At 44.9% G+C, this 13,324-nt stretch overlaps 1 protein-coding gene and 1 pseudogene across 18 annotated transcripts in view; both read right to left on the bottom strand.

Annotated features, from left to right (window-relative positions):
* ACSL1 (acyl-CoA synthetase long chain family member 1) overlaps window positions 1-13,324 on the bottom strand; it is a 71,843-nt gene that overhangs the window by 34,823 nt on the left and 23,696 nt on the right. The gene's annotated exons all lie outside the window — the stretch shown is intronic.
* On the bottom strand, window positions 9,349-10,519 carry LOC116274113 (annotated as a pseudogene).

Raw genomic sequence — 13,324 nt, 5'->3', positions numbered from 1 at the left:
TCTTTTGCTTTTTGTCCATCCTTAAGTTATAATGTATATACTGTTTAAAAAACATTTAAGTGATACAGAAGTATATCAAGGAAAAATGATTACTATTAGTAGTTTGGTAAATTCCTCCCAGTCTTTTTTCTATGCTTATACATTTACAGACATTCTGTCAATATCCACTGTGTGCTACATATGTGTATTTAACTCTTGATCCAAAACTGCAAATACTTTTCTGGAGTAAATATGACCCAATCATATCTTTTAATCATCACAATGTCTTCTCTCTCTTGGCAGAAACTTTCTAACACCTATGGCTGTGATTCCAAATATACTTACTAACTACAGCATGCTGCTTTGTAAAGCAAAAACGTTATTCTTTGTGTGCACAAGAATGGAAGAGTATCTTTGCATTAGTGTCACGCATTATTGTTACTTAATTGCTGAGTCTGTTTTCTTTTCTGTAACATGGAGACATCATGAGTCCACTTCCAGGGTTATTTTTTGTTAAAGAAGAACTTTCCTGTAAAATATGATTGTGTAGAATATTACTTGTGCACCCAATAACATGCTCTAACTACAGTACAAGTCCTCCATCACCTCAATCTTGACTCCAACAAATAGCCTGAAATTCAGAAGCAATTTTCTGGCTTGGTAGAGAGTATCAGAAGCCTCTTTAACCCATGAAGCCACCAGAAACACCTAAGGTACCAAGGCTAAGGTAGGAAGAGAAAGGGGGAACGGACAAAATGATAGAAAACAGGAAGACTGAGAGGGTGTGAAAAGAGAAAAGAAAAGCACCAAGCATGACGGTGAAGTGTGGTTGTCTCAGCATGGCCTAGAGATGCAGGCGGCCTGGCCGCCCACAGGGAGGTCCTCACGATGCTCTGCTTAGGATGGTGCCTTCTATACCTCTTGACACAACAGAAAAGCATTCACGGTCTTTTTCAGCGCTATCTCTTCAACTGCACTCTGCAGAGGAACTCCCCTAGCTGTGAATGGGCAGATGGGGATAAGGTGAACAAGACACAAGCCTGTTCTGAAGGAGCCCAAGTCTTGTCCCTAAGTGACCAGAGGGACTTCAGGGAGCCCTGGCTGAGCAGAAGAGTGCAGGGAGAGTCAGGATGAACAGACAGAAGCAAGCCTGAAATCTCAGGTACACAGGCTCATCCTAAAGCCAAGGTTCTCAAAGTGTGGTCTGCGGAACACCTTTGTTAGGAAAGCAAATCACAGCAGACCTGCCGAATCCAAAATTCTGGGGATGCAATCCAGCAATCTGCGCTTTCAGAAGCCTTCCAGGGGCCGCTAAGGTTTGACAAACACCTTGCTAGAGACACTGAGGTTTCCAGCAGGGAAGTGGTGAGGATAGGCGAACGGGTTAGAAAGAAATCTACAAGAAGTGGACAGTGTGTGGAACAGGAGGGAGAGGAGAGACTGGAGAGAAACCAACTCCTACAGACCTGGAGAGGGCAGTGGGAGTTGGGAACCGGGAAGGACCAAGGCACTGGGCGTGCTGCAGCACTCAGGAACAGGATTTGACAGGTAATGGGGTGCAGGCAGAAAGAAGGATGGCTGAGAAGAAAAACTGTTCCCTTTAATCCAATAGAAGACTGGGCACTGGGGGTAGGCTTCAGAAAAGAGAAGTTTAGCTTTGGACATACAGAGACCATAACCCTTCGAGATAGGTCAACCACTTTGGTCAACGTCCCAAATTTTATTTTGAGAACCACTGCTCTAGAGGACCATTTTATAACAAATTTTTAGCTAAATAATTTTTTAGTTAGGTGTAAGGTTTTGGTGGTGTATAATCTTCTGGAATCCGAGAAACACGGAGGCAAACGAACTAAATCAAAGTTGAAGAAGTGAATGATATCCCCAATAAAGCAACATCGTGACATGTAACCTGGGGCAAGATATTTATTATTACCCTAATTAGCAATTAGAATAATGAGAAAAGCCTGAACATGAAGCAGTAAATGAGACATCTGCCAAAAGGAGACACTAATTGAAGGCTCGATGATACTGGATAAAAGGTCACACTGTCACTCAGTTGTCAGACATAACTGTAATTTCAAGAAAGGGGGTTGAATAAGAAGGGGAAGGGCACAAAACATTAAGATTCGTGCTTCAAAATCTGTGGCTCTATGAAAGGACCACACATTCCAATAATGAATCTTTATTTTTTTTTTTGAAACAGGGTCGTGCTCTGTTGCCCAGGCTGGAGTTCAGTGGCATCATCAGAGCTTGCTGCCATCTCGACCATCTGCACTCAAGCAGTCCTTCCACTTAACCTCCCGAGTAGCTGAAACCACAGACACATGCCACCTTGCTTGGCTAATTTTTTTATTATTTGTAGAGACAAGGTCTCACTATGCTGCCCAGGCTGGTCTCAAACTCCTGGGCTCAAGTGATCCTTCCTTCTAGGCCTCCCAAAGTATTGGGATTACAGGTGTGAGCCACTGCGCCTGGCCCAGTGTTGCTATTCTTTGAACAAAAATGCTATATTTAAAACTGGGTGTTAGCAACCTTAGTTTTATCTCCATAAGGGGTTGCAAGCTGAGTGCTGGGAAGCGTAGCTGTAACAATTGGAGCCCAAATTTTCTGTAGGTTTTACAAGATAGCGTCACTTCAAAAGCTGGGGACTTAAATACTGTACTAGGTGCGTCCACGTGGCTATTTCTAGGGACACCTATTTAAATGAAAAATAGCTTAAATCTGGCCCTTATGGCCTTCTGACATAACCTACTGAGCAGGTGGCAGTGTGTGGGGGTCGCTTGGGCTCAAGAAACAGGGCAAGAGAAGCAGACAACGCCAGTTGAATGTGTAGGAAATCAGTCATGAGCCAGTGAGTCAGCAGGCATCATGGGTCTTCTACTGCTTCTGCTACAGATCTCTTTAATGTGGTTATATAGCTTTCCCAGTTAAAAAAAAAAAAAAAAAAGATGGTGAGTCAAACCCACTACAGTGAAATCGGTGGTCATGAGTGTATTCCACAACATCTCTACAAGCTCAGGTTCCTCCTGAGGTCAATCTCCCCACAAGGGCTGAAGTAGGAAGTAAGTCCAAGTTCCTCTTGGGGGCAGAAGAACATCTGCATATCAAGGCTTTCCAAGGCCAGAGCTCTCACCAATATGTGACTAATAGAAACCCAATGGCCAGTTATTTCGTACCCTCCCCTATTTAAGTGCAAAAGCAAATTATGCCCTTGAGGATTTCTTAGGTGTAGAGAAGCCCAAGCTTTACCACTCACAGCCTCATTCATCTCCATCTCCAAATGGGCATTTACAGGCCACAGCAGTTATATGCCCCTTGTGTTGCTATTGTTTATGCAGGTGAGGGATAGGGAGGTGGACGCAGGGCGAAAGGGAGAAGAGAGAGAAGGGAGAATGAGAGAGAGAAAGGAGTAGAAGGGGGAGAGGCAGAGCCAAGAGACTGCCAAAGACGTGGCTGGGTTCTAACGTGGAATCCATCTCTGGGGTGCAAAGGAGCACGTAGAACCACGGACCAGGGGTAAAAGTGATTCCTTTTTGTTCCTTCTAATACCTAACACGTGGTCCACACAGCTGTTTCCCTGCAGGATACCCAAATCCAGATGCTCAAGTCCCTGATACAAAATGGCATAGTATTTGCATATAACCTATGCACATCTTTCTGTAGACTCTAAACGGTCTCTAGATTACTCACAATACCTAATGTGATGTAAATAAGTAGCTGTTAAACTGTATTGTTCAGGGAATAATGACAAGGAAAAAATGTCTGGCATACAGACAAAACCATCCACTTATTTCCACAGAATATTTTTAATCCACGGACACAGAGCGCCAACCATATCCTTCCCAGCATTTACATTTTACACGCATCTTAGCCTGCTCAGAACTCCGTCATGTGCTTCTTTTTGTAAACAGACATAAAACTACTTTTCCATCCAGTGACCTTTCAGAGAGGAACTCTGGCCATCAATTCTCTTATCTAGCAGACTACATCTTTGATAAATTACACTAGGTCTTTTAAAGGCCAGCCCCTGGGCAACTCCCCCTCCACAATAATTTCTAAATGACAATGGATAGATATTTGTAAAATTCCCAGATTTCCCCCAATACGTGAACTGTAAATGTCACAAGGAAACAGTGAGGCCTCACGCTCACTATTCATACTCACTGTTGAACTGGCTGACTTCCCAAGATCCTTTCCTCCCAGCTGAGCACAGAAGGCAGAACTATCCTGACACTGGTGTGCAGGAGGGATGGAAGGCGAGTGAATGTGTACGGAGCCTGCTAAAGGCCAGCCCCTCTCCAGATGTGGAAGCTCAGACTCCGGGGGCCGCCTCCCTTCTTAGTCCCACGTCCACCACGTAGTGGAGCAGAGCTTCGAACCTAGCTCAATGAGACATCCAGATACGTCAAGGTTTGCTTGGCAGTTCACAGGCAGGTCCCAAACATGCCCACACCTCCTTTGTGCGTGTGTGGAGACATCCTTCATCCTTGAGGAGGTGGGGTCCAGGTCACCTGTGCCTGGCTGGGTTTTCTGATTTTTCAGCACTTGCTCATAACCCTCAGAACCTTTTTTCTTTTCATTCCTAGTTCATCTCCAGTTTCCAACTTCCCAGCTCCCCACTATCCCAACTAGAGGATTTGCTGAAGAGGGACGGGGGGATGGGGGCAGGAGGCTGACACGGTACTTTGCAAAATATCTCATCACCAGAAAAAAAAAAATCAGCCGACCACAAGAGGGGAAGTATCACCCTCCCGCCTCAATGAAAGGGAAGAAAATGTGAAGTCACAACGTCCAAATTCCTACAAATACACATTGTTCCAGGAAACAGGACTGCCAGTAGAATTTTTACATGCCAACCATTTGAATATACAAGGCATCTGTTTCACTTCTGCCTAGTTCAAAGGAAGCCACATTCCCATCTACCACCTTTGGTTGCTTTTGGACAATGGGTGCTGAAGGGGTTTTGTCAAGAAACACAGTCTATGCTGGTCATTTTTCATTTGGCACCAGTTGGTTCCATTTCAGGGAGGCTATTTTTAAACATAAGTAAATATTACAGCATGCATTTCTGTCATTTATGCATACACACGTTCTTTGTTTAATGAAGCTTGTGAGAAGCGACATCATTTGTACAAAATCAAATTGTGTTTTCAGACCTGCTTTATCATATTCCCTATATATATGTAGGGACCTTTAGCTTTTTCTTCCTAGGCAAAGGGAGCCCAGAAATAGTTTTTTAAATATAACAATCAACCTCTTTCTTTCTTTTTTTGAATTCCTAAGCCAGGCACTTAATACTCCTGTGGCCTGGTCTTGGCATAAAGATCAGAAACTCTGCCCTCGGTTCTCACCCTGCAGGCCACCCCACCCAGCCACCACTGCTCATTACCAGCGCTAACACTTTTCCCACCTAATTCAGCCACCTAAAAGCATCCCTAAGTCAGCAGACATGTCTTACAGCCTCTCAGAGAGCAACTCAGTTGTTTCCTGTAATGTGAGTTCTGTAAGAACAAGTAATTTAGCAAGGTTTTTCATAACTTGTTATTAAGAAGCTCATTAAGTTTTAGAAAAGGTTCTAAAGTTACCTCAAGGCATGAAAACGCTGATGTTTGCACCCTGCCAGAATAACATTTCTAAACAAAAACACCCCCTCTAGGCATACTCTCTCCGTCCACCTATGCTTGTTAATACTGAGTGTCAACTTGATTGGCTCGAAGGATATGAAGTATTGATCCTGGGTGTGTCTGGGAGGGTGTTGACAAAGGAGATTAACATTGGAGTCAGTGGGCTGGGGAAGGCAGACCCACCCTTAATCTGGTGGACACCATCTACTCAGCTGCCAGCACAGCCAGAATAAAAAGCAGGCAGAGGAATGTGAAAAGACTAGACTGGCTTAGCCTCCCAGCCTACATCTTTCTCCTATGCTGGATGCTTCCTGCCCTCGAACATCAGACTTCACATCCTTCAGCGTTGGGACTCGGACTGGCTTTCTTGCTCCTCAGTTTGCAGATGGCCTACTGTGGGTCCTTGTGATCATGTGCGTTAATACTCCTTAATAAACTCCTATATATCCATCCTATTAGCTCTGTCCCTCTAGAGAACCCTGACTAATGCACCACCTCACTGCCCCAACTGCCAGGATCGCTTGCGGCAAATGTCCTCAAATGCTGGAATACTTTTCAGGAATTCTCTGAGTATCTAGTCAGCAAAGCTGCTACGGGTAGAATTAAAAGGGGAAATCTTTGCTCCCAGCTTCATTTGACCATTTGTACAATTATGTTGCTTCAAGACCATGGTATAACAGGCCATGGGGAATAGTGACCCAGAATCTGCAATCACACATGGTAATAAATGGAAGTTAATGCCTAAAAACAGCCCAGATTTCCATAAGGATGAAGAATAGGGATGAAGCCAGAGCACCGGATCAGGAGATTCTTCTGAAGTCTCATACACACTTCTAGTTAAATATACGTCAGATAACTGATTTCTGTTCTAAAGCTTCCCAGAGATGAGAATTAGGTTTATATTTACAAATGACTGTGGAAACAGTATTTATTAGGTCATATTTACAAATGACTGCAGAAACAACCAGATACTACTACTACTGTTCCTAATACTTGTCCCTTCCTCTCAATGTTCACCTGCTACCTCCCACTTGGTTCAAAATCATTCATCTATTGCCCCATCTTGCAACTGACTGTGACACTCCTTCTTCCGACCCACCAGGCTGTTGTCAGTGAGGGCGAGTGACACCACCATCCAACTCAACCCCAGCTGCCCTTCCTGGATAGCTCCCTTCCTGCCCTCTCCTGGCAGTTTCCATTTAGGTTTGTCTCTAAATGTTTGCCTCACAGACACGTGTAATCCTGCCCAGATCAACAATAGCTCCCGTTCAGAGTGGGCCCCAGCCACTCAAGTCCAGAAGGGTGTCTCGCCACCCTCAGCGTTTCCACTGGCATGATCCCCATAGGCCCACACTTGCTTTCCCTCTACAAATCCAGTGTGAGTCTTCATAAGAACTTATGAATCAATGAGTTACTCTCTTCTCCTGCAAAAATTACTTCTCCCAGTTTGCAAGTGGGCCTTTATATGCATACATGTGAAGTATGGTTATGTGGAAATGAGGGATTCCACCAGCCACATGGGGAAATCCTACTTGGTAACATGTCCATATACACCCTCTAAACATGGATGAAGGATGCTAGTCCTTGTTGCAGTGTGCATGTGAGCTGGGAGGTCTGTGGTTTGTTCATGCAGATCATGACACTGAGAAGGCCTCTGGTGGGGTGTGACTTTTGAACTGTAAACCATGCTGTTGATTGAGCACTGGCTTCCACAGCCTGGATATGCCACCTTTAGTTTGTTCTTCCAAATCCTTACCTGAGAATGAACCCACAGCTTAGTTCTGTGGCATGAAAACAAGTCACCTGCATTGACTGCTCTAGTCTCAAGATGGCTTTCACCCTCTGCCAAGGACAAGGGGTCTGAGTGGTACTTCCTGCTGGCCTGGAGCTCCCTGGGGGCAGCAGCCTTTTCTGCCCTGGTACTGTGCACATCGTGCCAGAAAAACTCAAGTCCTTGCTGAATGAATATAGATCTGATAACTATTCACTGTGACTTGTGGAGAATTAAACCCAAAGTGTCACATCCTCTGTGGTAGGCTTTATGAAGCACAGGATTAAAATGCTAAAGCAAGTCGCTAACCATATACATGCCAACATATGGATGTATAAATTTCAATCTCTCATGCAAAAGGGCCACCGGCCAGCATGTGACCTGGAGGTCATGAGATCATTTGGTATGGAATTTAGTCATCCACCTAGGAAACAAGATCAGTTATACCCAAGGAACTGGTTCTGTGTATTATAAGATGTGAACCCATGCTGGAACTGGTTGTGTGTGTTATAAGAGGTGAACCCATGCTGGAACTGGTTCTGTGTGTTATAAGATGTGAACTCATGCTGGAACTGGTTCTGTGTGTTATGTGAACCCATGCTGGAACTGGTTCTGTGTGTTATAAGATGTGAACCCATGCTGGAACTGGTTCTGTGTGTTATAAGATGTGAACCCATGCTGGAACTGGTTCTGTGTGTTATAAGAGGTGAACCCATGCTGGAACTGGTTCTGTGTGTTATAAGATGTGAACCCATGCTGGGACACCGTTTCTGTGTGTTATAAAGGAGTGAACCCATGCTGGAACTGGTTCTGTGTGTGTTATGAACCCAATGCTGGAACTGGTTCTGTGTGTTATAAGAGGTGAACCCATGCTGGAACTGGTTCTGTGTGTTATAAGAGATGAACCCATGCTGGAACTGGTTCTGTGTGTTGTAAGAGGTGAACCCATGCTGGAACTGGTTCTGTGTGTTATGTATACATGCTGGAACTGGTTCTGTAATGTTATAAGAGGGAGTGAACCCATGCTGGAACTGGTTCTGTGTGTTATAGAGATGAGGCATGCTGGAACTGGTTCTGTGGTATTTATAGAAATTCGAAGACCCATGCTGGAACTGGTTCTGTGTGTTATGTGAACCCATGCTGGAACCCGGTTCTGTGTGTTATGAGTGAATTACATGCTGGAACTGGTTCTGTGTGTTATAGAAGGTGAACCCATGTGGAACTGGTTCTGTGTGTAAGATGAACTCATGCTGGAACTGGTTCTGTGTGGTATGAACCCATGCTGGAACTGGTTGGTAGATGTGAACCCATGCTGGAACTGGTTCTGTGTGTTATAAGATGTGAACTATCTGGAACTGGTTCTGTGTGTTATAAGGAGTGAACCCATGCTGGAACTGGTTGTGTGTGTTATGTGAACCGATGCTGGAACTGGTTCTGTGTGTTATAAGATGTGAACCCATGCTGGAACTGGTTCTGTGTGTTATAAGAGGTGAACCCATGCTGGAACTGGTTCTGTGTGTTATGAGAGGTGAACCCATGCTGGAACTGGTTCTGTGTGTTAGAAGAGGTGAACCCATGCTGGAACTGGTTCTGTGTGTTATGTGAACCCATGCTGGAACCGGTTCTGTGTGTTATAAGAGGTGAACCCATGCTGGAACTGGTTCTGTGTGTTATAAGAGATGAACCCATGCTGGAACTGGTTCTGTGTGTTGTAAGAGGTGAACCCATGCTGGAACTGGTTCTGTGTGTTATGTGAACCCATGCTGGAACTGGTTCTGTGTGTTATAAAGTGAACCATTACTGGAACTGGTTCTATGTGTTATAAGAGGTGAAGACCCATGCTGGAACTGGTTCTGTGTGTTATAAGATGTGAACCCATGCTGGAACTGGTTCTGTGTGTTATGTAGATCCATACTGGAACTGGTTCTGTGTGTTATAAGATGAACCCATGCTGGAACTGGTTCTATTTGTTATAAGATGTGAACCCATGCTGGAACTGGTTTTGTGTGTTATAAGACGTGAACCCATGCTGGAACTGGTTCTGTGTGTTATAAAAGGTGAACCCATGCTGGAACTGGTTCTGTGTGTTATAAGAGGTGAACCCATGCTGGAACCGAGGTCTGATAACAATCTAAACAGCGAATCTGTGATGGTCTAACTGGGTTAGTCACCAGAAGTAAACCTTAACCCAGGTTTTGATACTCTTAAAAGTAAGTCTTAGAAAAGACTTGAAGGCATAAAAAAGTTTTTACTTGCTAAAATGTATTCCCTTCTCTAATATTTAAAAACAAACAAATAACACATATCACAGGTTTTTGTTTAAGGACATTATGATCTTGTAGTAGTTGTCAAACATCTTTCTGAACTAATTTGACAAGTCAGTCATCTCAATGCCCGTACCACCTGTCTCACAAGGAGAGTAACTCACATACTCTCTCTGGAGGGTCTCCGTCTCACTGGCTCAGAAGGAGCAGGCGAAGGGCAGGTGCCACTTGCATGGGGCTCATCACCAACGGCCCCCTCTGGCAAACAGAGCCACACAACAGCCATTCCCATTCCCAAGTGACCCCAAGGCCCAGTATCCAAAATTCCAGGGGCTCCCTGCAGTCCAGCGAAACTGCTTCCACAGGAAGCAGCCCTTGAGGATGCCTCCAATCCAGAGCAGGGCCAGGCTGGCTGCGCCAGCGTAGCACTGAATGTGATCATTGGAGTTGTAGCTGCAGACGGAGATAAGGTAGCTTCCAGAGCATCTCAGACATTCTGAGCTTCTGTGAATGTCACAGGGGTCCGTACTAACTGGGAGCAGCAGGTCTTGCACACACTACCTCCTTCAGCAATTACACAGGTTCTCATCTATATTCATAATGGTTCATGGCCTAAATCTCGCAAACTCTGATAGGTGGACCTGAAGCCGCATCAACACCAAGTTCTGCTCTGACTCCACCTATGTCTGACCTGGTTCAGGGATAGAGGATGAGGGAAGGGCAGAACCACTCCAGTTTTCACAGTCCTGTGCCCCTTTTATACCAGTCCTCACCATTCCCAATTCTTTATTTTTTATTATTTATTTATTATTATTATTTTTTTGAGACGGAGTCTCGCTCTGTCGCCCAGGCTGGAGTGCAGTGGCGCAATCTCGGTTCACTGCAACCTCCACCTCCCAGGTTCAAGCAATTCCCCTGTCTCAGCCTCCCGAATAGCTGGGATTACAGGCATGCCACCACACCTGGCTAATTTTTGTATTTTTAGTAGAGACAGGGTTTCACCATATTGGTCAGGCGGGTCTTGAACTCCTAACCCCAGGTGATCCACCCACCTTGGCCTCCCAAAGTGCTAGGATTACAGGCGTGAGCCACTGTGCCCAGCCCACTGCCCGATTCTTGACAATTTCTGATCCTATACCCAACAGAACCTAGACTCTGTTTTTATTTTACCTGTCCCTTTGGCTCCATCCATTTCCATCAATACGTTTAGACTCATTTGTCTGCATAGCCATTTTCAAAACAGACTGCTCTAGACCAGGTGCTGTGGCTCACACCTGTAATCCCAGCACTTTGGGAGGTCAAGGAGGAAGGCTTGCTTGAGCCCAGGAGTTTGAGACTAGCCTGGCACAAGCTAGTTAGTTTGCGTTAGTTTGAGACTAACACAACAAGACCTCACCTCTAAAAAAAATTTTTTTTAATTAGCCAGGCATGGTGTTGCATGCCTGTAGTCCTAGCTACTCTGGAGTTAGAGGTGAGAGTATAGCTTGAGCCCAGGAGTTTGAGGCTGTAGTAAGCTATGACCACACCAATGCACTCCAGCCTGGACAACAGAGCAAGACCCTGTCTCCAAATAAACAAACAAGCCTGCTCCTGGGTTCAGAGGCTCAGTTCACTGACTCTTCACATTGATCTGGACAGATCCAAACTTTCCTTATTATCCTGGTTTACTGCCCCCTTCCCCAAAGCCCTAGTTACAATATACAACTTTCTACTACTATAATGAAGGCAGCAAAACAGAGTTCTGGACCTTCTACTAACTGTATGATACAGTTTTACCTCTTTGGACTCAGTTTTCTTGTGTATAAAATATGAAGGGAAAAGAGAAAGGGAAAAAACAATTGCTACATACTTATTGTGGGCCAAGCAGACATTGCGTAACTACTCAGTCCTCTTAGCAACACTGAAGGAGGAAAGGTACTGTCACTTCTGTTTTCCACATGAGGAATCTGAAGGTCAGAAAAGCCTGGTGAACTTGCCCAAGGCTGCCTGGTCTAAGTTGGAGTCCAGTCCCACGTCTGCCCCATCCCTCTTTTCCCTGGTCCCTTTCCACTCCAACATGCTCCTGTACTTTGCTTAACAGAACCACGTGTGTCTGGGCTCTGACCGATCCCAAAAGGTTTCCAGTCACTCCAGTGAAGACGGTTTTCACTAGGGGGCCATGGAGCTTCAATCTCGGAGAACAGGCTGACACATTTAGCCAGGCTAAACCGGAACACAGGCTAACCCCGGAAATCTTGCATTATCTGTGACGGTGATGTAAAAACAAACCAAACCCACAAAATCTGCTTCCATCCACTGCTCAAAGTCACAGAGCAGCAGCAGCAAAATCCTTCAGAAGATGGAAGTTCTTCCTTGGCACGCAGGGAGTCACAGTTACGACTGTGAGCTGCCACTACAGACACAAGGACATGGTTCTGCAGACAGGGCCCTGATCAGTCGAGGCTCCAACACTTAGGAAACACTTTTTGGATTCTGTTCCTAACCCAGCTTGTCTGTCCTGTTCTCTAATTTAGGTCTTCATTAGAGATCACCAGCATAAGTGTTAACCTCTTCTTTACAACCCTGATTTTTATTTTTCTTAGAGACAAGGTCTCACTCTGTTGCCCAGGCTGGAGTACAGTGGCACAGTCATAGCTCACCGCAGCCTCCAACTCCTGGGTTCAAATGATTCGTCCACTTCAGTCACCTGAGTTGCTGGGACTACAGGCATGAGCCACCACACCCGACTAATTAAAATAAAACAATTTATAGAGATGAGGTCTTGCTATGTTGCCCAGGCTGGTCTCAAAATCCTGGCCTCAAGCAGTCCTCTCACCTCGGCCTCCCAAAGTGCTGGGATTACAGTCATGTGGCCACTGCACCCAGCCCTACGATCCTGATTTTTAAAAGGAAATTTCAGAAGGTGTAACTTACAAAGAACCTTTGTGCTACTGCCTTAAAAATCAGTAGCTGGGAAACAGCCGGCGTGGACTGTGATGAGAAGTGGCCAAACCAAAAAGTGCGGATTCTTCTCATTTTATTATCCATGGAAACTCTACAGGACGAGGAGGGTGATAAAAACTGTGCGTGTGAGATGGGGGTGCGGAGTGAGGGTGGGAACTGCAAACCTTGCTTACTTGTTTTCAAAGTAGGAACACGGCCACAATATTCCGCTCCGGCCACCAGCCCCGCAGCAGTGCCAGCAGCACAGGCTCTTCACCGGTACCTCATGAAGTGAATCAAGTTCCTCTTTCCCTGCCCTAGATGTCCGTAGGATGATGCTAGCTACATCAAAGCATTTGTAATTATTAAGCACCATAATTCCAGAGCTACTTTTAAATGTAAAATTTTAACTTCTTTTTTAAAAAGGCAAAGCAAGCTCAGTATCTATTTCTCAGCCCCACAAATTCTGAAAATCAGAGCTCAATCAATTTCTATAAACAGAGAAAAATCAGGAAGCCTCTATCCTGGGCAGTAAAACTATAGATTTTCATTTTTTGCTGCATATCTGAAGTTTTAAATTGTTCTACAGAGAACACAGGTAATTATTTTAAGAAGGCACAATGCCTTTATGCTAAGCTAAAGTCTTAAAACCATACGTAAGTGCCCCCACAATTTCTCATACAATAGGAATTACTCATTTCTTACAGTTACTGCTAAGTTACACATGTCTTAACACTGCACTTGCCAACAGTTCTTCATAGAGA

The sequence above is a fragment of the Papio anubis genome, chromosome 3 (genome assembly GCF_008728515.1).
Source record: "Papio anubis isolate 15944 chromosome 3, Panubis1.0, whole genome shotgun sequence".
NCBI classification, from domain to species: domain Eukaryota; kingdom Metazoa; phylum Chordata; class Mammalia; order Primates; family Cercopithecidae; genus Papio; species Papio anubis.
This window is presented reverse-complemented; position numbering and strand designations above follow the sequence as displayed.